Below are 25467 nucleotides of genomic sequence, written 5' to 3' on the forward strand. Positions count from 1 at the left end.
AAAAGAGAGAAAGGTAAGACCAGAAAAGAGAATTCCTCTGGAGCAGTTCTGAGCACTGCAGGAGACTTCGGACAAGTTTAAGGACTCCATTTTACTTGGAGGCAAGAAAAGGACAACATTCTACTTAGTCCACTCTAGTAATGAACAAAAGTGGACAGAAGCCAAAGGACAGAGTTTTGATAGCTAAACTTAGAGCCCTTTCAAGCCAGGTATATAAATATGAGAAACAGAATAAATGTACTTACCTTCACGGACATCTGAAAACATTTGGCTTTCCCTAGTGTATCCTGATAGATGAAAACTGAAAAGAAGGTTTTCTTTTACTGAGTACAAGAACATGCATACATATATTATTGTTATCCTAATGGAAATAATGTTATTTTAATTATTCCTTTGATCTAAGAACTATTTAACAAAGTATACTTGCTAGAAATGTAAAGGCTGGGACATAGCTCAGTGGTAGAGTGTTTGCATGAACATAGCCCCTGGTTCAATCCTCGGGACTAGAGGGTAACAAATGAACATATGTGCTGACCTTTAAAAGGTACTTATTAATTTTTAACCAATGCTTTGTGTTTAGAAAGTGCTGTTTGTGTTATTTCTATTGTTTGGATGATGGGAATGTGTCTGATCAATTTTCATGAATGTGTCCTGTGCATCTGTTATATGGTAGACATCTGACAAGATCTATTTCCCACATACCATTTAATATATCCATCAGTCATGCCTTTATTCCTTGCAATCTTATGACTTAACTATTCTTTTTGAAGCTTTTTGTTTTATTCTATTTAATTGGAAGAAGAACTAAAGCTTCATAGCAAGCATGTGGGTGTCAAAGGAAATCTTATGTGAGTCAGGTCTCTCCCTCTGCTGTGTGTGGCCTGAGCTTTGAATTCGGGCCATCAAGTTTAGGGACAAGCACCTCCCCCCACTGAGCTATCTCACAGACCTCCAATGTTCTTGTTATATTTTTATCCCTTTAATTTGTACTAAATTGAGAGGTATATGGTAAGGATCTCTGGGTTTGCTATATTTCCATGCTTCCACATGTTTCTTGTTCTCTCTCTCTCTCTCTCTCTCTCTCTCTCTCTCTCTCTCTCTCTGTGTGTGTGTGTGTGTGTATGTGTTTGTATTTAATAGAAGGATAAGATAAGCATTGAGAGATAAACCTGACAGAAAAAATTATGATAGTATTTGTGAGGTGTAAGGACATGGAAAGGCTAAAACTTCCTTTCCTATGAATGAGGAGAATGTGTCTTGGATGAACTTCTTTATGAGTTTTAGGTCTTTTGTTTCACCAAGATGGAAGTGCCTCTGACTTCCCTCAGGCCTCCCCCAGCATAGGTGCCTAGCTGTTACTGGGTGTAAACACAGCTAGTCACTGTTATCCATACCTAGAGCCTGGTTTCCACTGTAGCTCAAGTTCTTCTCTAGAGTCAGAATAAGAATAATACACTAAAGGATGTTCTTTGCAGAGACTTGTGGCAGATGTGCTACATCATATAGCTAGGGCACAGTGAGCTTTAATGAACTTGAATAACACAAGGGCCAGGTGATAATGTGGCAGATGGTCAGAATGTAAACTTTTGTTGAGTTGATAACATCTCATGGCTTTAAACTTTGCCTGCTTGACACATAGTTGAGCCTTATCAAACCTTCTTATCTGACAAGATCAAGAAAGGAAAAGGATGTGCTGGCCTTAGTATCTGGTCAAGTCTTAGCTGGCAATATGACTCTTCTGGCATTACAGATATGTGGAGTTTGCTCTTAGACATGACTGAGGGTATCACAAAGGGAATTAGAGCATGAGCTACTTATTCTCAAACAAATTCAGCCTCATCTGATATGGATTATTACTATAGTTATTATGAAAAAAACTGCATCGAATACTAAAAGTCAACCAAATCACAGAAAATATGATGAATGCTCCAAAAGTGTTGTGCACATGGAGGCTAAGACTAAGTTTCTGCTTTGATCACTTTATGGATGTATCTTGTCTAGTTAATTTACCTTGGCAATCCAACGTGTTTGCACCTGTCTGTTGCCTTTCATAAAAAAAGAGAAATGTCTACAGCTATCATCTGTTAGTTTCTTATAAGTGTTTCTCCACATGGCAACAAATTGAAAATGCTGTGTTATCAGAAGGTAAGTATAGTATATTTTGAGAACTATATATACAGGTGGGCCTGAGGAAGTTAAAAACAAAGGAAATTGCTTTCTTAGATTCCAACTGTAAAAGGATCACAATTACCAGATATGAGATGGGCAGATTGTTAAATAAAAAACAAACTACCATCAAGAATGACTTCCATCCTGTCCCCTCAGCACTCCGTTCCCTGGGTCACAGCTCTACCTGTAATCCCAGAGGCCCGCTGCCATCAGGAACTACTGGCTTTACCTGCATGCAGTCCCAAAGGACTGCTGCCATCAGGGAATACATGACCTGCCAACACCAGGAATGACCAGGTAGCTGAAGGGCCATCAAAAAAAACACAACCAACAAAAGCTAGGGCAATATGACACCACTATACCCAAGCTAACTGTTATAGCAAGCCCTGGACATCTTACCACATCAGAAGCATAAGAAAATGACCTTAAATCTTATCTTATAAAGATGACAGAGGCTGTTAAAGAGAAAATGAATAAATCCCTTAAAGAATACAGAAATATACAATTAAACAGGTGAAGGAAATGGATAAAACTGTTCAAGACCTAAAAATGGAAATAGAAACAATAAAGAAAACACAAACTGAGGCAATCCTGGATATGGAAAACCTAGAAAAGAGAACAGAAACTACAGATACAAGCATCACCAACAGAATATAAGAGACAGAAGAGTCTACAGAATGAGTTCCAGGACAGCCAGGGCTACACAGAGAAACCCTGTCTCAAACCCCCCCCAAAAAAGAGACAGAAGAAAGGCCTTGGGTGTAGAAGATACAATAGAAGAAATTGATACATCAGTCAAAGAAAATGCTAATCCTAAAAAGTTTCTAACATAAAACATTCAGAAAATTTGGGACATTATGAAAAGATCAAACCAAAGAGTAATTGGAATAGAAGAAGAAGATTCCCAGCTTAAAGAACCAGAAAATATCTTCAACAAAATCAAAGAAAAAATTTTCATAATCTGAGGAAAGAGATGCCTATAAACATACAAGGAGCTTACAGAACACTAAATAGATTGGTCCAGAAAAGAAAAATCCTACCGCCACATAATAATCAAAAAACAAAATATACAAAACAGAGAAAGAATATTAAAAGCTGCAATGGGAAAAGGCCAAGTAACATATAAAGGCAGACCTATCAGAATTACGCCTGACTTTTCAACAGAGACTCTAAAAGCCAGAAGGGCCTGGGCAAATGTCATACAGACCCTAAGAGAACACAGATGTACCCAACATAACTTTCAATCACCATAGATGGATAAAACAAGATATTCCATGACAAAAAACAAATTTCAACAACTTTCCACTAATCCAGCCCTACAGAGGATACTACAAGAAAAACTCCAACACGAGAAGGGTAACTGCACCCAAGAAAACACAAGAAATATATAATTTCACACCAGTAAACCAAAAGAAAAGAATCATACACACATACACCACCACCAAAAAATAACAGGAATTAATAATCATTGGTCATTAATATCTCTCAACATCAAAGGACTCAATTCCCCAACACTAAGACATAGGCCAACAGAGTGGATGCATAAACAAGATCCATCATTCTGCTGCATACAAGAAACACACCCCAACAACAAAGATAGACATTACCTCAGAGCAAAGGCTAGAAAAAGGTTTTCCAAGCAAACAGACCCAAGAAGCAAACTGAAGTAGCCATTCTAATATCTAATAAAACAGACATTTAACCAAAAGTAATGGGGAAACCAAAAGAGATGGGGGAGGAAAAAAATCTACCAAGATGACATCTCAATTCTGAACATCTATGCCCCAAATGCAAGGGTTCTTAAATTTGAAAAAAAAATTAGTAAAGCTTAAAGAATAACCAAACCCCACACATTAATAATGGAAGACTTCAACACCCCATTCTTACCAGTGGACAGGTCATCAAAACAGAAACTAAACAAAGAAATAATGAAACTAACAGATGCTATGAATTAAATAGACTTAACAGATATCTACAGAACATTTCACCCAAGCACAAAAGAATATACCTTCTCATCACCTCACAGAATCTTCTCTAAAAATTGGCCATCTACCTGGTCACAAAGCAAGCCTCAACAAATACAAGAAGATTGAATCCTGTCAGATCACCATAGATTAAAGCTGGACTTCAACAATAGAAACACACAAAGCTCACAAACTCATGGAAAATGAACAACTCTACTCAATGATTCCTAGGTCAAAGAAGAAATAAATTACTTTATAAAATTCAATGAAAATGAAGGCACAACATGCCCAAACTTATGGGACACAATGAAAGCAGTGCTAAGAGGAAAGTTCATAGCACTAAGTGCCTTCATAAGAAATTGGAGAGATCTTATACTAACAACTTAACCACATATCTTAAAACTCTAAAACAAAGAGAAGCAAACACACCCAAGAGGCATAGATGGCAGGAAATAAACTTGGGACTGAAATCAATAAATTAGAAACAAAGAGAAGAATTCAAAAAGTCAACAAACTAAGAGCTACTTCTTGAGAAAATCAAGAAGATAAACAAACATTTAGCCAAACTAAATGGCAGAGAGAGAATTTCCAAATTAACAAAATCAGAAATGAAAAGGGGGACATAAGAACAGACTTTGAGGAAATCTAAAGAATCATAAAGTAATACTTCAAAAGCCTGTACTCCAAAATTTTGGAATACATAAATGAATAACTTCATCTCAAAACCCTGCTATACCACTTCTGGGCATATACCCAAAAGATTCTCTATCATAACACAAAGACATGTGCTCCACTGTTCATAGCAGCCTTATTTATAATAACCATAAACTGGAAACAACCCAGATATCCTTCAACTGAAGAATGGATAAAGAAAATGTGGTTCATTTACACAATGGAGTACTACTCAGCTAATAAAAAACAAGAACATCATAAAATTTGCAGGCAAATGAATGGAACTGGAAAACATCACCCTGAGTAAGGCAACCCCCACGCCAAAGGACACACATGGTGTGTACTCACTGATAAGTGGATATTAGCCATAAACTACAGGATACCCACACTACAACACACAGACCCAAAAATAAGCCAAATGTCCAGGATGGCCCGAGGAAGAATGATTGAATTTCACTCAGAAGGAGAAATAAAATACTTATTGAAGTTGGAGGGAGGGAGGGAACTGGACGGGGGAGGAAATGGGAACAGGAACGGAATAAGAGTGGGGTTTGGGTCAGGTGTAGGAAGAATCGAGTAGAGAGGGCCAGAAGAGTGAACAGAAACTAGAAGGAAGCGTCTTTAGAATGTGTGAGAGATCTGGGATGGGAGAGGTTCCAGGGAATCTATGAGGGTGACTCTAGCTGAGACTCCCTGCAGTGGGGGATGTGGACCCTGAAGTGGCCACCTCCTGTAGCCAGGCAGGACTCCTAGTGGAAGGATAAGGACACCAAACTACCCATAGAACCTTCAACCCCAAATCTGCCCTGCCTGCAAGAAGTGAAGGGACAAAAATGAAGCAAAGACTGAGGGATTGGCCAACCAATGACTGGCCCAACTTGAGACCCATCCCATGGGCAAGCACCAATCCCTGACACTATTAATGATACTCTGTTATGCTTGCAGACAGGAGCCTAGCATAACTGTCCTCTGAAAAGCTCCACCAAGCTTCTGACTGAAACAAATGCAGATACATACAGGTAAACATTAAACTGAGCTCAGGAAGTCTTATGGAAGAGTTTGGGGAAGGATTGAGGGACCCAAGGGGATAGGGACTCTATAAGACCAACACAGTCATCTAATCTGGACCACTGGGGGTTCCCAGAGACTGAACTACCAACAGAAGAGTATACATGAGCTGGACCTAGACCCCCTGCACATATGTAGTAGATGTGCAGCTTGATCTTCATGCAGGACCCCAAAAACTAGAGTGGGGGCTGTCCCTGACTCTGTTGCCTGCCTCTCCAGGCAGTTCCCCTATGCTGTTCCCCTAACTGGACTACCTTGTCTGGCCTCAGTGGGAGAGGATGTGCCTAGTTCTTTGGTGACTTGATGTGCTAGGGTGGGTTGGTACAGGGTGGGGGGACTCCCCCTTACCAGTGGACAAACAGAGGGGACATGGGGGAGGTGCTATGTGAGAGGAGAGTAGGAGGAGAATGGGAGGCTGCAATTGGGATGTAAAATGAATAAATAAATAAGTTAATTAAAAAAAAAACCAAACCTTCAGAATCATAATGTAAGTCTGTGTGTGTATGTGCGTGTGCGTGTGCGTGTGTGTGTGTGTGTGTGTGTGTGTGTGCGTGCGCCCGTGTGCATGTGTGTGTCATACTCTCCTGCTAGCATAGCTTCCTCTGATACCCTCACTGCAGTGACTATTACCTTTTTTCCAATTTCCCAGTCAAATGAGTGGGCCAACTTTCAGCTTCAGGTCATCCATGAATAGAAAATTTCTCAAGTGCATGTTTAGCTACAGACCAACAACAAACTGCTGGCTAATAAGAAATGAGCACTTGCAATATGACCTTAGTTTGTGATCAAATCCTCAACTAAATTGCAGCAGAAGGGCAGGTTTTCAACAGAAGGGACTCCTGTCTTCAAAACAAGAAAGGTATTTTGGAAAGACAAACATAAAATATTGTCTTTGCATTTCACTAAACATGAAATCTAATACTTTTTTCATAAATTTAAAATCAATTTTAATAGCTATTTTCTGTTTCTGTTTTTCTTCATGTTTATAATTATTCTTAATCCTCTATTTTTTTTGTTTAATTCAACTTTTAAAGACCACATTTTACATTTTAGAGCAATTTTAGACTTACAGGATGCTTGATACCCAAAGAGTTTCTATTAATGTCTTATGTTCTTATGTGGTATATGTGTTATTACTATAAGTCAGTGTGATACTTTGAATAAAGTCTATAATTCATCCAGATTTCAATAATTTTTACCCAACTTTCTTTCTGTCTTGTGAAGATAAACCAGGAAACAACAAAACACTTGAGCTGTGTGTTTCCTTAACTCCTTGGACAGCAGTTTCTCAGAGTCACCTGCTCTTGGGGACTTTCACAGTCCTCAAAAGCTCTACTGTGCTGTTGGTTCTTCCCACTGTAAGAGGGAGCTTATGGGTTTGAGGGAGGAGAGTCACATAGATGGAATGCCATTTTCTTTTTTTTTAATGTATTTTTTATTGGATATTCTACCTATTTACATTTCTATATTATCTTCTCCCCCCCCCCAAAACTCCCTATCCCATCCCTCCTCCAACTGCTTCTATGAGGGTGTGCCCCCATCCATCAACCCATTCCCCCCACCCCACCCTTGAATTCCCCCACACTTTCATCCAGCCTTCATGGGACTGAGGACCTCCTCTCCCACTGATGCTCAACAAAGCCATCCTCAACGATATATATAGCTGGAGCCATGGATCCCTCCATGTGTGTTCCCAGGCTAGCAGTTTAGACCCTGGAAGCTCTGGTTGGTTGGTATTGTTGCTCTTCCCATGGGGTCACAAGCCCCTTTCTCCTTCAGTCTTCTCTCTAACTCCTCCATTGGGGACCCCATGATCAGTTCAATGGTTAGTTTCCAGCATGCGACTCTGTATATGTCAGATTCTGGCAGAGCCTCTCAGGATATCAGGCTCTTGTCAGCATGCACTTACTGGCATCCACAACACTGTGTTTGTTGACTACACATGGGATGGATCCCTAGGAAGGGCTGTCTCCAGACAGCCCCTCCTCCAGTCTCTGCTCTACACTTTGTCTCTGTATTTGCTCCCTTGAGTATTTTGTTACTCCTAAGAAGGAACAAAGCACCCATAGTTTGGTATTCCTTCTTTGTGAGCTTCATGTGGTCTGTGAGTTGTATCTTGGGTATTATGAGCTATTGGGCTAATATCCACTAATGAGTAAGTGCATACCATGTGTGTTCTTTTGTGACTGGGTTACTTCACTCAGGATGATACTTTCTATTTCCATCTATTTGCCTAGGAATTTCATGAATTCATTGTTTTTAACAGCTGAGTAGTACTCCATTGTGTAAATGTACCACATTTTCTGTATTCCTCTGTTGAAGAACATCTGGGATCTTCCCAGCTTCTGGCTATTAAAAATAAGGAAACATAGTGGAGCATGTGTCCTTGTTATGTATTGGAGCATCTTTTAGGTAAATGGCCAAGGGGTGGCATAACTGGGTCCTCAGGTAATGCTATGTCCAATTTTCTAAGGAACCGTCAGACTGATTTCCAGAATGGTTGTACCAGCTTGCAATCCCACCAACAATGGAGGAGTGTTCGTCTTTCTCCACATCCTCACCAGCATCTGCTATCCCTTGAGGTTTTGATCTTAGCCATTCTGACTGGTATGAGGTGGAATCTCAGGGTTGTTTTGATTTGCGTTTCCCTGATGACTAAGAATGTTGAACATTTCTTAAGGTGCTTTTCAATCATTTCAGTTTCCTCAGTTGAGAATTCTTTGTTTAGCTTTGTACCCCATTTTTTAATAGGGCTATTTGGTTGTCTGGAGTCTAATTTCTTGAGGTTTTTGTATATATTGGATATAAGGCCTCTGTCGGATGTAGGATTGTTAAAGATCTTTTCCCAATCTGTTGATTGCTGTGGGAAGCCATGGCAAGGCCTTACTCTTGGCAAACACTCATCCTTGGCTCTTCTATCTACTATTCTTCTTTCTGCTTACCTTCCATGATTCACTTGTCAGTTCTCAGAACTTCAAACAAGGCCTCATAGCAACCCACCTTAGTAACCCTTCCTCCTGATCTCTAGATTTAGACAACATCCTGCTAGATAGATGTTTTCAGAATCCCTGGTAACGGAAAGGCTTTGTGAGAATAACTTAGTTACACCCCCATAGCTGCAGCTAGCTTCCTCCACCTGCAAAGCCCTCTTTCCTTTCCTACCCCTCCCCATATCCTGTTTTTAGAGTATATAACCTGTGTGAACAATAAAAATTTTGCCAGCTTAATCAGACTTCTTGACATGCTGTGCCTTTTTATTTTTATATGCATCTCAGTCCTCTCTACAGGGTCTAGGGGTCCCACTTGATTGTCCAGCTGGCCTGGACAGGTTGCCATTTTGTCCTATTGACAGTGTCCTTTGCCTTGCAGAAGCTTTTCAATTTTATGAGGTTCCATTTTTCAATTCTTGATCTTAGGGCATAAGCCATTGGTGTCCTGTGCCCATGTGTTTGAAGTTCTTCCCCACTTTCTCTTCTATTAGTTTCAGTGTATCTGGTTTTATGTGGAGGTCTTTGATCCACTTGGACCTGACCTTTGTACAAGGAGATAAGAATGGATCAATTTGCTGACCTCCAGTTGAACCAGCACCATTTGTTGAAAATGTCTTTTTTTTCCCCACTGAATGGTTTTATCTTTTTTTTTTTTTTTTTTTTTTTTTTTTTTTGGTTTTTTGAGACAGGGATTCTCTGTGTAGTCCTGGCTGTCCTGGAACTCACGTTGTAGACCAGGCTGGCCTTGAACTCAGAAATCCACCTGCCTCTGCCTCCCAAGTGCTGTGGTTTTATCTTTTTTGACCATAGGTATGTGGGTCTTCAATTCTATTCCATTGATCTTCCTGCCTGTCTCTGTACCAATACCATGCAGTTTTTACCACTATTGCTCTGCAGTACAGCTTGAGGTCAGGGATGGTGATTCCCCCAGAAGTTTGTTGAGAATAGTTTTTGATATCCTGGGATTTTTGTTATTCTAGATAAATTTGAGAATTGCTCTTTCTATCTCTATGAAGAATTGAGTTGGAATTTTGATGGAGATTGCATGGAATTTATAGATTGTTTTCAGCAAGATGGCCATTTTTACTATATTAATCCTGTCAATCCATGAGCATGGGAGATCTTTCCATCTTCTGAGATCTTCAATTTCTTTCTTCAGAGATTTGAAGTGATTGTCATACAGATCTTTCACTTGCTTGGTTAGATTCACATCAAGATGTTTTATATTATTTGTGGCTATTGTGAAGGGTGTCACTTCCCTGATTTCTTTCTCAGCCTGTTTATCATTCAAGTAGAGGAAGGCTACTGATTTGTTTGAGTTGATTTTATATCCAGCCACTTTGCTGAAGTTGTTTATCAGGTTTAGGAGTTCTCTAGTGGAAGTTTTGGGGTCACTTAAGTATACTACCATATCATCTGCAAACAGTGATATTTTTGACTTCTTCCTTTCCCATTTGTATCCCTTTGACTTCCATTTGTTGTCTAATTGCTCTGGCTTGGACTTCCCAGTACTATATGGAATAGGTAGGGTGAGAGTGGGCAGCCTTGTCTAGTCCCTGATCTTAGTGGGATTGCTTCAAGTTTCTCTCCATTTAGTTTGATGTTGGCTACTGACTTGCTATATATTGCTTTTGCTATGTTTAGGTATGGGCCTTGAATTCCTGATCTTTCCAGGGATTTACCATGAAGGGATGTTGAATTGTCAACAAATGCTTTCTCAGCATCTAGTGAGATGATCATTTTGTTTTTTTTCTTCAAGTTTGTTTATATAGTGAATTATGTTGATGGATTTCTGTAAATTGAACCATCCCTGCATTCCTGGGATTAAACCTAATTGATCATGATAGATGATTATTTTGAAGTGTTCTTGAATTTGGTTTGTGAGAATTTTATTGAGTATTTTTGCACTGATATTCATAAGAGAGATTGTTGAAGTTCTCTTTCTTTGTTGGTTCTTTGTGAGGTTTAGGTATGAGCTTGATTGTGGCTTCATAGAATGAACTGGGTAGTGTTCCTTATGTTTCTATTTTGTGGAATACTTTGAAGAGAGTTGGTATTAGGTCTTCCTTGAAGGTCTGATAGAATTCTGCACTACAACCATCCGGTCCTGGGCTTTATTTGGTATGAAGACTGTGACTGACTGCTGCTATTTCTTTAGCGGTTATGGGACTGTTTAGATGGTTTATCTGCTCCTGATTTAACTTTGGTATCTGGTAACAGTCTAGAAAATTGTCCATTTCATCCAGATTTTCCAGTTTTGTTGAGTATAGGCTTTTGTAGTGGGATCTGATGATTGTTTGAATTTCCTCAGTTTCTGTTGTTATATCTCCCTTTTCAGTTCTGATTTTATTAATTTAGATACTGTCTCTGTACTCTCTGGTTAGTCTGGCTAAGGGTTTATCTATCTTATTGATTTTCTCAAAGAACCAGCTCCTGGTTTTGTTGATTCTTTGTATAGTTCTTTTTGTTTATACTTGGTTGATTTCAACCCTGAGTTTGATTATTTCCTGCCATCTACTTCTCTTGGATGTATTTGCTTCTCTTTGTTCTAGACCTTTCAAGTGTGCTGTCACATTGCTAGTGTATGCATTCTCCAGTTTCTTTTTGTAACCACTTAGAGGTATGAGTTTTCCTCTTAGCACTGCTTTCATTATGTCCCATAAGTTGAGGCATGATGTAGCTTCATTTTCACTAAATTCTAAAAAGTCTTTAATTTCTTCCTTGATCAAGTTATCATTAAGTAGAATAGAGCATTGTTCAGTTTCCATGTGTATGTGGGCTTTCTGTTGTTTTTGTTATTATTGAAGACCAGCCTTAGTCCATGGTGATCTGATAGGATGTATGGAATTATTTTAATCTTCTTGTTCTGTAGAGGCCTGTTTTGTGACCAATTATATGGTCTATTTTGGAGAAGGTACCATGAGGTGCTGAGAACAATGACATATTTATTCTTTTGTTTTAGGATGAAATGTTCTATAGATATCTGTTAAATCCATTTGGTTGATAACTTATCTTAGCTTCACTGCATCTCTGTTTAATTTCTGTTCCTATGATTGGTCCATTGATGAGACTGGGGTGTTGAAGTCTCCCACTATTATTGCGTGATGTACAATGTGTGCTTTGAGGTTCAGTAAAGTTTCTTTTATGAATGTGGGTTCCCTTGCATTTGGAGTGTAGATATTTAGAATTGAGAATTCGTCTTGGTAGACTTTTCCTTTGATGAGTATGAAGTATTCTTCCTTATCTTTTTTGATAACTTTTGGTTGAGTCAATTTTATTTGATATTAGAATGGCTGCTCCAGCTTGTTTCTTGGGACCATTTGCTTGGAAAATTGTCTTCCATCCTTTTACTGTGAGGAAGTATATGTCTTTGTCACTGAGGTGTGTTTGCTGTATGCAGCAAAATGCTGGGTCTTGTTTATGTATCCAGTCAGTTATTCTATGTTTTTTAATTGGGGAATTGACTCTTAATAGATATTAAGGAAAACTCTTAAGAGATATTAAGGAAAAGTGATTGTTGCTTCTTGTTATTTTTGTTATTAGAGGTGGAATTATGTTTGTGTCTATCTTCCTTTGGGTTTGTTGGAAGAAGATTACTTTCTTGCCTTTCTAGGGTGTAGTTTCTTTCCTTGTGTTGGAGTTTTCACTCTATTATTCTTTGTAGGGCTGGATTTATAGAAAGATATTATGTAAATTTGGTTTTGTCATGGAATATCTTGGTTTCTCCATCTATAGTAGTTGAGAGTTTTGCTGGGTATAGTAGCCTGTGCTGGTATTTGTGTTCTCTTAGGGTCTGTATGACATCTGTCCAGGATCTTCTGACTTTTATAGTCTCTGGTGAGAAGTCTGATGTAATTCTTATAGGTCTGCCATTATATGTTACTTGATCTTTTTCCCTTACTGCTTTTACTATTTTTTCTTTGTTTTGTGCATTTGATGTTTTGATTATTATGTGACAGGAGGAATTTCTTTACTGGTCTAGTCTATTTAGAATTCTGAAGGCTTCTTGTATGTTCATGGGCATCTTAGGGAAGTTTTCTTCTATAATTTTGTTGAAGATATTTACTGGCCCTTTAAGTTCTGAATCCTCACTCTCTTCTATACCTATTATCCTTAGGTTTGGTCTTCTCATTGTGTCCTGGATTTCCTGGATGTTTTGGGTTAGAAGCTTTTTGCATTCTGCATTTTCTTTGACTGTTGTGTCAATGTCTTCTATGACATCTTCTGCACCTGAGATTCTTTCTTCTATCTCTTGTATTCTGTTGGTGATGCTTGCATCTATGATTCCTGATCTCTTTCCTAGGTTTTCTATCTCTAGGGTAGTCTCCCTTTGTGATTTCTTTATTGTTTCTACTTCCATTTTTAGATCCTGGGTGGTTTTGTTCAATTCCTTCACCTGTTTGGTTGTATTTTCCTGTAATTCTTTAAGGGATTTTTGTGTTTCCTCTTTAAGGGCTTCTACCTGTTTACCTGTGTTGTCCTATATTTCTTTAAGGGAGTTATTTGTGTCCTTCTTAATGTCCTCTATCATCATTATTAGAAGTGATTTTAAGTCTGAATCTTGCTTTTCTGGTTTGATGGGGTATCCAGGACTTCCTTTGTTGGGTGAGCTGGGTTCTGATGATGCCAAGTAACTTTGGTTTCTGTTGCTTACATTCTTGTGCTTGCCTTTTCACATCTGTTTATCTCTAGTACTCTCTGCACTCACTGTCTCTTGACTGGAGCCTTGAAGCCTGTCTCTCCTGTTTTCTTGGTTGTGTCAGAGCTCCTCAGAGTCCAGCTGTCTCTGTGATCCTGTGATCATTTGTGCCAGAGCTCCTGGGAGTCAGGCTGCCTCTGGGGTCCTGTAATCCTATGATCCTGGGTGTGTTAAAGCTTTTGGAGTCTAGCCTCCTCTATGATTAGACTACAGTCTTGGGCTTGTTAGAGTTCTTGTGAATCCAGCTTCCTCTTGGTGTTGTGGGATTGGTTGCAGAGATAGTGCCCAAGGTCTGCTCAGTGCACTAGCTCAGATCAGAAGGAATCTGATTCAATGGGTCAGGGTTTGGTGTCTTCACAGGAGCAAACCAACTAGGAGTCAACTGTTCTGGGTACAAGGGATCCTCAACTGCTCTGAGTGCAGCTGATTCTCTGGAATGGTTCTGAATATGGTGTCTTCCCGGGAGCATAACAGCTATGAGTCTGCTCAAGCAGGAAGGAGCAGAGGGACAGGGTGGAAGTGGAGTGGTATTCTGGAGGGCAGAGTTTTGGTGGGTGATGGGTCTCTAGTGTGCCACAGCTGGTCTCCCAGCTGCAGCTCTGGGACTTTGGGTCATGGGAGAGGGTTCTTACCAACTGCTCTGAGTGAGACAGGTCCTCTGGGATGGGTCTGAATATGGAATGCCATTTTCACTACATCACCTCAACATTCTGACAATTAACATTGTACTGACCCTGTCCTTGAACACACTACAAAATCACTATGTTCTTACATATTTCCATACCTTACTGTTTCAAAAGGCATGGCTGTGCAAACCCACATTTATGAGATAGTAATTACGTTCTGTGTGCTTGGAGAAGGAGTAGTTACATAAACTATTTGAAATTCTTCTACAAAGATACATCTCCCCACCCCCACATCCCACTCCCATTCCCCAGTTGTCATATTCAGTCATTTCTTTATATCAATATAGCCTCATGGATATTTATCTCATACTTTTGGCAATAAGCCAAAAATACTTTTTGCTCAAACATCAGGCAACAAGAGCTTCTTTATGTTGGCTCCTATATTCATCGGCACATCATCATCGAAGATTGTGAGTGTGGGAGCTAGTACTTCCTTACATTTTAACATTACCAGTGGGCTAAACGTGTCTTATATATGCTCTCCCCAAGTTGTAGAATTAGTCATTTCTAATCAATTAAAAAAGATAGAATCATGATAAGTACAAAACTGTGAGGCTGGTATCAACATTAATACAATGCACTGTTTTACAGTAGGTATTTTATCAGTAGGGGCACAGACTATCAAGTACAGATTGGAAATGTAGTAACAATATACAACAGTAACCTAGTCACTCATTATCAGCTGTTATGTGCTGTGTGTTGCACGAGCTAGTTCTCCCACACACTTGGCAGAACAGTTGACTTGTTTTCACCAATGTGACCAATAAGCATTTGCCCTGGGCAATGATTGGGCAATGACTGGGCAAATGACTTTACACAGCGACAGTATTCCTAGACTGTATGAGTTGTTCAGCCCCAATTACAATTTTATTGGAGCATTGTCATACATAAGGTCTATAGTTGACCTATGTCATTGTGTTTTATCTTATCTTGTGATTTTTGGATGATTTTACATTTTTACCTAAGTTATTTAATTTGTGAATTTGGAATTTTTTATTCTGGTCTTAATTATTTTGTTAGGTTGTGAGATTGATCTGTGCTGATGCTCCCTCTGGGGTTTCTGATACTGGAGTTAGGGTCTCCACTGCATTGTCTTTAGTCTTGGTGAAATTTCATCATTCTTGCTGGCCTTTGCAAAATGGATTTTGAAAATGGATTTTATTTATTGCTTTTATGCTTACAATTTATCTATTTTTAAATCTTAAACTCATCATTTTTTGTTCTGCCCCCCATTTTAAATTTTTTAATTTTTAATTTTTTTGATAGAAGCTTGAGATTTTTGTTAACTTAACATTTCTTTTCTAAATAGGCTTATTACATTATTTATTCATACTGCTTATGCTGTGAGTGTGAGTGTGTGTGTGTGTGTGTGTGTGTGTGTGTGTGTGTGTGTGTGTGTATACCACATAGGCCACAGGAGGATACTGAAGAACCTGGAACTGGACTTAGAGACAGTAGTGAGCTGCCTGATGAGGGTTCTGGGAACTGAATTCTGTTCACTGAAAGAGCAAAGGTGCTTAAAAATGCTGAACTTCCGTTGCTATTTTCTTTCTCATGTAAGTATTTATAAGTATAAATTGTCATTCAGTACTGCTTTAGCTGTGTCTCATAGGTCTTTAAATCTTCTATATTCATTGTTAGCTAGATCAATTGGCCTTGAACATTATTCCTTGACTGGTGGATTATTTAGAAGCATATTATAAATTTCAAATGTTTGAACACTGACTTTTTTTTTCCTTTACTGGTCTTTACCTTAATTCTCTTAAGGTCAGAGAATATATTTTGCATGATTTCAGTTCTAGCACCTTGTTAAAGTTATTGTATGGTTGAGGATCTGGTCTATCATAGTCAATGCTTGGACACTTCAAAAGAGAAGTGTTCTGATAATACGAAGTGGAATGCTTTGTAAATTTTAAAAAGTTCTGTTGGCTTGTAGTATTCATATTTGTTTTTCTGTCCGGGTTGCATTTCTGACCATGATGCTTGTTTTCCTGAGATCTGAGTGCTTCACCTTTCTTTCTTTCATGACATCATTCTCCCCACGCCTTCCCCTCCCCCGTGTCCTCGCTGATTATTTTGCCTCTTTGCCAGAGATCACATGCTCTAGCCTCTTTGCAGCTGCCCGTGATTTTATGATTAGGTTTGCTGGTGAGATGTGAACTGTCTCGGTCATGCCAGTGAAGGATAAGATGATGTTACTCTGCCCCTCTCCTTGCTGTGCTGGGGAACAAGTAGAAGACATAGAAGAGACATTTCTTTTCCTCAGATAAAAACCGCATGTGACAATGGAAGACAAGCCATGCATAACCTATATCTGAGCTACTGTATAAGAAAGAAAGAACATTCTTATAATTGGTTTTTAAGCTACTCTGTTTTGAAGGGTTTTATTACTGCTTTTTATCCACTTCTAGATCTTAAAATTAGAAGAAATGCATTAGGTTTGTAAATTCCATACAGATAAAGTTTAAAAACTGTAACTCTTAGGGAATTAAAGTAAGTTGATGAATGACTTGTATGGAATATATATATATACACACATACATACACAGATGTATGTCTGAACTATCTGTCTGAAATGTGAAGAAAATTATATTTTATTTACATGTAAATAATTGAATTAGAATAATTCAGGTTATGATTTGGAAAGACATTAACATCAAGGAAACTATATTTAAGGTAGCTAATATCAATTAATTTCATTTAGTTTAAAAATACTGAAAATATCACGAATATAACAAAAATGTATTTAAATTTTTTTTTACTCATAAAAATATCACAAAGTTAACAAAACTAGTAGGAAACACAGTCACAGTAAATTTTTCTTAAAGCTTACAAGCATTTCCAAGGTTTACAAAGATGAGGGCACTTAGATCACCTGCTGCTCTTCCCGAGCACTGAATCTCAACTCCTAGCATACATGCTGGGTGACTCAGTAACGCCTGTAACTCTAGATCCACAAGCACCCAATGCCCACTTCCGGCCTCTTTAACCACACATAAACAGTGTAGATTCACACACACACAGACACACACACACACACACACACACACACACACGGGGGGCGGGGGGGAAGAGAGAGAGAGAGAAAGAGAGAGAGAGAGAGAGAGAGAGAGAGAGAGAATAAAAAATAATTAAAGACGAAAGGCTCTGTGGAAAGGTGGCATGTGTTTTGAAGGATTTGCAGAATTTATGCAGTCATGTGTTCTGAAACTGTATTAGTAAATCTGTTGCCGCTTTGACAAATTATCTGAAACCTATTGTCTTGAAGTGATGTACATTGATTATCCTCCAGAGCTTATTTGTGATTCCTGGGATAGAATCCAGTCTCTCAGCCAGGCATGTGGGACATTCACTCTACCACTAGGCTACATTCGAATCCAGCCCTGACTCACACAGTTCTGCATGTCAGAAATCCAAAATCCATGCACTGTGCTAATATCAAGTTGCCAATGGTGCTACATTCCTTCCTGGGAACTGTGCAGGTGACTGTTTCTTAGAGCCCCATCCCCTGGCAGCCGTGCTCCTTGGCTCAGGGTCCACCTTTTTATCATCAAAGCCAGCCATGCATGGCCATGTTTTTAACGTGGCATCATAACACTGATTTTGACTGACTAACTGTTCTCTTTCTCATTTGAGTGTCAGGTGACTACACTGAGGCCTCCTGGGTAGAGCCTTAGAGTCAGATAACTAATTGTTTTCATTTCATCTGTGACTTTAATCCTCTTTTGACACACAGCATAACATAATTTCAGATATGGCATTAAAGTTTGTATATGTTTTGGAGAACAGCTATTTTGCCTAACATAGGGTCCTTCAGGTCTCTTTGTTTACACGTAGTTGACATTGTCTAAGTTAAGAATATTGGGAATTGAATAGCTGGGGGAAAGTTAATCTTATGAATTACAGAAAAAGATAGTTATATGTTAAAAAATGAAATCAAAATATCTAGAAAGTAAGGCATAATTGGCAAATCTCTTTAAACAAACTTGACTCTCTTGATGAATTGGCTCCAAAAAATGCTTTTTTCTTATGCTGCTCAATACTAAAACTCCAAGGAGGAAGGGAGACTCTCACGTGTTTACGCTGAGTAATGTATATGTTTCTTAGCCAGGAATAGAATGAACAACTTAACTGAAGAAGCCAGATTGTTGGCGATAGGAAGGGGTTCTTTATCAATGGAAAATGGAGGTATTATTATGAAAAGAAGAAATGTATCTTAAGCAGGCAAACCCTAGAGCCCTCCACTGTACCAGACAAAGATATTTTGGGTAACAGAAGCAATATTAACTGAATTCTGGTAGAATGCTAATGGGTACTTTATGGACAAATTTATGGATACTTTATGGACAAATGGATAATGCACTGGATACTTTATGGACAAATTTAGCTTTGCTGGTGTGAAACTATAAGTAGCCTTATTAGGGCATCATTGGGAAAGAAGAGTGCGTTCCAGCGTGTAGAAGTATCCCTGAATGACCAGGTGGAAGGGTGTAAGTCGATATCAGAGCCATAGGTACTAGCAAGTGTTTCAGGATAAGTGATAACAATGCTTGAATTATCCTGGGAGCTCCAAGTAGGGGATTCTTTAGTGAATGATCTGGAAGCTAATCTCAGAGGTGTATTCATGCCAGACTTCTTACCCAGCTATTTCTACTCTCACTTGTATTACAAAGTCAGCTTCTATTTAGTGGCAGACTGGTTTGTTTTCCTAGAAACCAGCTTTTAGATCTTTGGGGAACAAAGCAAGATTTAAGGTTGTTTTGTGACTGGGACTGGGAGGTGAGGTGGCTCCATGATGGGTTTCACTAGAGTGTGAAGAACCTAGGTTCAGTCCCACAGCTGGGGGAAAAGAAAGATCTTTCTGTGCCTTCCCTAGTCTCTGTATAACTTCACATAATGACAACTACAAAACAGGCAAACACAAAAGGTCCTTATCCACTCCTTTTATTTGTGTTTGACAGATGATACTATTTTCTCTTTTTGTTCTTTCTACCCAGCAGGCATTTCCCCCCGACTGTTCAGTGAAGGAATTATCTATTCAACCAAGAGTTCTTAACTAAAATACAGTCCACATAAAATTGCTGAGTGATTTTCAAGGAAAGTAACAGAAGAGGAGATCACTCAAAGGGTGATCTTTAGGCTTCACAAGGAGAAATTACTAAAGTAAGTCATTTGAAGGTCAAAAATACTTACAACTGAAGTATACACCACAAAGACAAAAAGAACTCTTGGTCAGATGGACTCCTCAGGGATCATGGAGGCCACATGAAACCCAAGCTATGAATCTGAAGAGGAATGCAAAGCATTAACAAATACTAGCAATGTACTGTCACTGCTTAGAAATATTTTCCCCTTGCTTTTGAAACATCATCCTTTTTATCTGCCTTATAACAGGCTCTCTTCTCTCTCACTTGTTTGCTGGCCTATGGAAGAGATGAGTCTTTTACCATCTGGGCTAAAGGAAAGAGAGATGTATGGCTCAATAAAGCTGAATAGCATCTGTATAATGATGGGCCCCACAGGCCAAAATATCTCTCTTCTGAGTGTCCTCATCCATCCTCGAATTTCTCCAAAACAAAATTAAAGAGTATTCGACAAGTTGTGGCTACTTATTTCCATGTCTGTGTTGACATTCCCAAACATTTGGCAATATAGACTACAGTCAACACTGGCTTCTCAAAGGCCTGGGAAAGTTAGTTTAAAATAATCTAGCAAAAATAGGTAGCACCATGTTTTTGAGCGTGATTCATAAGCCTCAGCAATACCAATCCCTCAAACTAACATCAATAGCTGAAAATATAAAGCCAGGATTTCTTTTGAGGTAGAATTAGTGCTGTTCAAATGTTGCAGATTGTGTCTGTGTGTGTGCATGTGTGTGCATATATATGTGTGTACATGTGTGAGTGAGTGTCTGTGTGCATATGCCTGTACATGTGTGTGCATATGCCTGTGCATGTGTGTGCATAGTGAGTGTGAATACTGATAAATACCAAGTCAAGAGAGTAGACGTATTTTTTATTCTCATGGAATATGTAGATAAATAAAGTAAAAATTATATTTTTTTCCTCTGGGAATATGAGCCTTTTACTCAAAGTGTCAGCAGATAATCAATCCTTGGTTGTCTAAGATTAGAGTTATTTCTTTCATAAATAATCAATAAAAACTATATGGCTTATGAGTTATATTATAGATTTACATATAGCTTTATACTCAACTTTTTTTTTTCAAATATGGGTAAGAGTTTCAGTTCCTTGAAGAAATAAGCTCACAATTACTAGTCTAAGGACTATATCTAACAGTAGCATTTATGAGAAAGTAGACAAAAATCTGTGACTCTTAGAGTCAAATTACATAATGCAATATAATACATAATAAAATTTAATTTTTAGTCTCAGTTTTTAATCACATAGAATCCTAATACATTTGCTATTCTCTAAGTTATATTGGTGGTAGTGTGGGAGCCAACATTATGTTTTAAGTTTTAATTGCTGTGCCTAACAGATCCAGTAAATAAAAATCCTCTAACATGTAGGCCCCCGCACAAGGACAGATACTTCCTGAAGTGCTTGAGGCTGTTATTCATGGGTGATATCGAGCTCATAAGCAACAAGATGCTCTGAGTCAACTGCGCCGGATGTGCTTGATCACTTGTAGACCAGAGGTACACAGGAAGGAAATATGCTGTGATGGATGCTTGCCCAGGAGTGGACCCTATCAGTTTGCTAATAAGCCTCTGCAAACTGTGACTTGTGGCCATTTTCTGGTCACCAAGGAATGAATTTACCCAGAGCCCATTTTCCTGTCAGTATTTATTTTGAAGCTTGCTTCAACTTTGGCTCAGGATTGTGGTAGTGGTCTTATTCTCACACAGTGAGATTAACAGAGTATTTTTTTATTCTGCTATTTGGTCTTTACCCTAGTTTCTGACTCAAAGCTTTTCAACCTCTTTGAATTTCCTCAATGATAGGGCTATCTCTTGTTCTAATGAGATGCTTTCAATAATTCCTTGATAGTTTCAGGATAGCGGCTGGTCCAGAAAGACCAAATATGATTGGCAGTTTAGAGTTTTCAGTCCCACACCTTTCTCCAAGAAGAGAGAGGGTCTGACTATTAAGATTGGTCAAGCTGATACCTCTTGAATCCTTCACAAAATCCCACTGAGTCAGAGGTTCAAAAGTTTTCCATTGAGATACTTGTTCATGCAGCTTTTATCTGTATCCTTTATCATATGCCTTAGAACGTGCTGACTAGGCTTCCCTGAGTTCTCTGAGCTATCTTAGTCGTAGAAATCCTGACTTGTAATACAGCAAGCAAGAAATAAAGTGACTTGGCAACTCACCAGATGTGACTGGTATCTCAATCTGGGGGCAGTCTTGTGGGACGGGGGAGCTCTCTGCGGTCATGAGGTCTGGCAGTAATACAAGGTAGAAAATGCCAGACTTGAATTGTAAAAATACTCAGCTGGTTTTGGATAATCAGCAAATGTAGGGAAAAAAGACGACATGTTGAGTCACAGAAAACATTGAAAATATTAAGTATAGTAGAAGAAAATTTTGTTTTCCATTCAGTTTCCTATAACGTACATAAAGAATGGCTGAGGGATTCAGCTCATTGGTAATATTTTAGTAATATTCAGTTATATCATCTGAAAGATAGATGACACACATGTGTATATAGATCTTGGAATTTTGAGCCATCAGGATATGTTGTGAGAAGAAATCTTACAGTGAAAAAATTGTTAACATTTCACTTTTAACAATTTACAGTTTAGAATGAAACTTTATTTTAATAAACTCTACAAAAACTGTTAAATGTTAAATAATCTCAGGGAAGGGCTTTTTATTAAATAAATAAAAAAAAATCAATATCAATGTCCTGGCTAGTTTTATGTCAACTTGACACATGATAGAGTTATCTGAAAGGATAACCTCCATTAAGAAAATGCTTCCATAAGATCAACCTGTAGAACATTTTCTTAGTTTATGATTGATGAGGGAAGGCCTAGCCCATTGTGGGTGGTGCCATTCCTGGGCTGGCGGCCCTGAGATCTATAAGAAAGCAAGCTGAGCAAGCCATGAGGAGCAATCCAGTAAATAGCACCCCTCCATGGCCTCTGCTTCAGCTCCTACCTCCAGGTGGCTGCCCTGTTGAGTTCCTGTCCTGACTTCTTCCAGTGATGGAATATGTTGTGGAAGTGTAAGCCTGATAAACCCTTTCCTCCCCAGTTTGCTGTTGGTCCTGGTGTTTCATTGCAGCAATGGAAACTCTTAACTAAGACAATCAACTCTTCTAAATTCTTATATTTTAATCTTTTCACTACTCAGTTCATAAAGTGTTATGGACTCCATAGCTTATTTGTTTCTGTGTTTTGCAATTTCTATAATTAAATTGTATATACTAAGTGTCCTAAATATCCACATTTTAGAAAGTTAATGCTAAGTGCTGTTCAGATATTGGCTAGGTGCCCCACAATGGATTTTTGTTATTTCTTTTGGAATCTAGATTTCTTTTCAATTTGAAAAATTCCCTACCCTATAAATTTTATCCTATTATAGTATCAGAAAGTATCAACTACTTGCCATCCCTCTCTCTGCTGGCACATGACTTAGGCTCTGGTAATCAGATACCCCTTCCAGGGACCTTGGCTCTGGAGCAAGTAAGATAAAGAAGCATGGTTAGAGAAGGATTTGTTCTGGCAGAAGCAGCAGCCAATTTTGAGCAGCCAAAATCATTGGGAGCCTGTACCAGAGCAGGCTGTGTTGCCCCACCCCATGCTGTGTGGAGTGTGTGCAATGTCCTCACCAGTTTGGCTGTGCTGCAAGCCTCAAGCTATAAAGCTACACAGACAGCTTCCTTTTGTTCCTGCCAGTTTCTCAGGTCCACCTTTCCAGTCTTCTGGGAACTATCTTTTAGAAAATAAGCCTTTCAATTATGTATTTTGTTCTTTAATCAGCCATTTTAAACAAACAAACAAACAAACAACAAACCTGTTACCATTCTCAACATAAGAAAATATGGATAATCTCTTTCAGTTTGACATCTTCCTCTTTAAAGTATGAGATTCATCATGAGTTGAAAGAACCTCTTCTGCATAGAGTGCTCCCTCTAGGCAGTGCCCAAGTCACACACAGGCATATGACCCAGAGTATGCCTGCTAGGCTTTAATAATCTATTCACTAATCTATGTTTGTTCAAAATGGCATGTTATCTCTTATTCCTCACAAATACATTAGAATGTTATTAGAGAATTTTATAAGCACAAATCATAACCCACAAAGGCAATGGGAAGGAGGCCATCAACCACAAGATATCAACACATTTTTAGAAAATAGTTTTGAGTATTACTGGTAGATTCAGACAAGAAAGCAGCAAACTCAAAACGACTTGGAAGGAGTCCCAGTGGAAGTGGCAAACAAAGAGACTTAGGCTGATGCCAGAGACAAGCAAGATTTTAGAATGCTTGGTTTTGGTGCTACATCAGTCAGTAGTAAGACCTGGACCTGAAAACAGGTCCATCAGAATGGATGTTATCACATGTATCAGTCCGAGTTTCCCAGTAGATCAACTTAAAAAGTAGAAAGAAAGATAAAATTAAATTTAAAACCTAACATATAAAATGACAATGCTTAGTATAGAAATTTTTCATGGCATATATGTTTGAGGATGTTACATATGTAAAAGCATGTTTTGTACTTTGCATTTCCATGTCTCTTAGTAAGAGCGTCTCCAGTGCCCCATAGCCATGTGAGCTGGCTTGTTAGCAGCAGAGTGCTACATGATGCTATATGCAAAAACATTTTACAAATGTCTTTCCTCTCAGACAGAGGATTTTTTTTTACCTTTGTCTAAATAAATAAGTTTAATGCCCTAGTTCACACTTTTAGCAATAAATATTTAGGGTTTCACCAGTAAAATTGTTAGCTATTCTTAAAGAACCATAGTCACCGAATATCCAATAAATCTATTATTTTTAGATCCAAACCCAAACCACATATCATCATGTACATGACGAAGAAAGAATCCTAAAATGGATAGATGCTGTCAATGGTGCTGGAATAAACAAATTCATTCATTCATTCTAAAGAAAGATGAACCCTCTGAACGAAAAGGAAACCTCTAAGTTGAATCTTTGGAGAATTTTAAAATAACATTATGTTCATAAAGAGCAAGAGTGTTTTGAAAAGAAAGCATAGAAATGAAAAATACAGTGATTGAGAGAACAAGTCAACAGAAGGGATTAAAGATAAAGCTTATGAATACTCACAGACAGATGAAAGGGTGGTGCTGAAGAGGAGTACCAGAGTCCAAACAGATAGGCAGTGGTATAAGACAGCTTCCCTCTAAATTTAAGCCTTGACAGAGAAGGATTTCCCCAGAATCCAGCACATGAACTCAACAAGACCTGCATTCAGAATAAATCATAAAATTTTAGAGTGTCTATATAATGACACAATACTCAGTGTTTCTCAAGGGAAATCCTCAGTCACCCATGACAGTATTTAAGACCATTCTAGCCAGTTTGGGGAAGGCTGGCACTACTGTAGGGAAGGCTTGTAGAACAAACTCAAAGGTAAGCATATATTAAGTTACATATAAATAATATATATATATATATTATACATACATATGTAAATAAATGTAGAATTACATCAAAGTTATACTGGACAACTGTGAGAACTTCTACCCTCCCCACAGCAGCAAGGGGATGAAGAAAGGACAGACATGTAGACACAGAAAAGCTGGGATAGTGGTCTGGGCTATCTGATGTAGAAATTGCAGCATCTCAAACATTCCGTGTGTTTATTAAACACAAATGAACATGTGGGCAGGGTTATTACAACAGATAAGCAAGAAGGCAGGTATAGCTAGTCTCATTAAGAGCAGTCTCTGTAGGGTGTCACTGATAGCTTCTCTCAGCTTAACCATCCTGCTGAAAGAAAAGATGAAAGTGGGGACATTTAATAGGTAGGTATCTGAGGGCACTGGAGAGTTCACAGTGCTTAGCCCATGGCTGTGGAAACACATGAGCTATTCATCCTGACACTGGCATTTACCAAAACACAGTGTCAAAGAGAAGCTGAAGCAGAAAGTGACGTCCACAATGTATTCATTACCAGGAGACAGAGATTAGGGTTCAAAATTATTCCAAGAGAAAAAAAAAAGGAACCTGTAATGGCTATTCCTGCTTGTCAACTTGACTATATCTGGAATGAACTACA

The 25467-nt window shown here is 38.5% G+C and overlaps 1 long non-coding RNA gene across 3 annotated transcripts in view; it reads right to left on the bottom strand.

Annotated features, from left to right (window-relative positions):
• LOC143434804 (uncharacterized) overlaps positions 1-25467 on the bottom strand; it is a 35163-nt gene that overhangs the window by 5731 nt on the left and 3965 nt on the right. The window contains exons 5-7 of one of the 3 annotated variants that reach the window (XR_013104565.1): positions 24513-24650; positions 19442-19533; positions 246-301 (exon numbers count right to left, since the gene is read on the bottom strand). This is a non-coding gene — a long non-coding RNA (uncharacterized LOC143434804). Of the gene's footprint in view, positions 1-245; positions 302-16918; positions 19534-24512; positions 24651-25467 lie in introns of those variants that run through there. The other 2 variants (XR_013104564.1, XR_013104563.1) reach the window with 2 other exon arrangements.

The sequence above is a fragment of the Arvicanthis niloticus genome, chromosome 17, assembly GCF_011762505.2.
Source record: "Arvicanthis niloticus isolate mArvNil1 chromosome 17, mArvNil1.pat.X, whole genome shotgun sequence".
Classification (NCBI taxonomy): Eukaryota; Metazoa; Chordata; class Mammalia; order Rodentia; family Muridae; genus Arvicanthis; species Arvicanthis niloticus.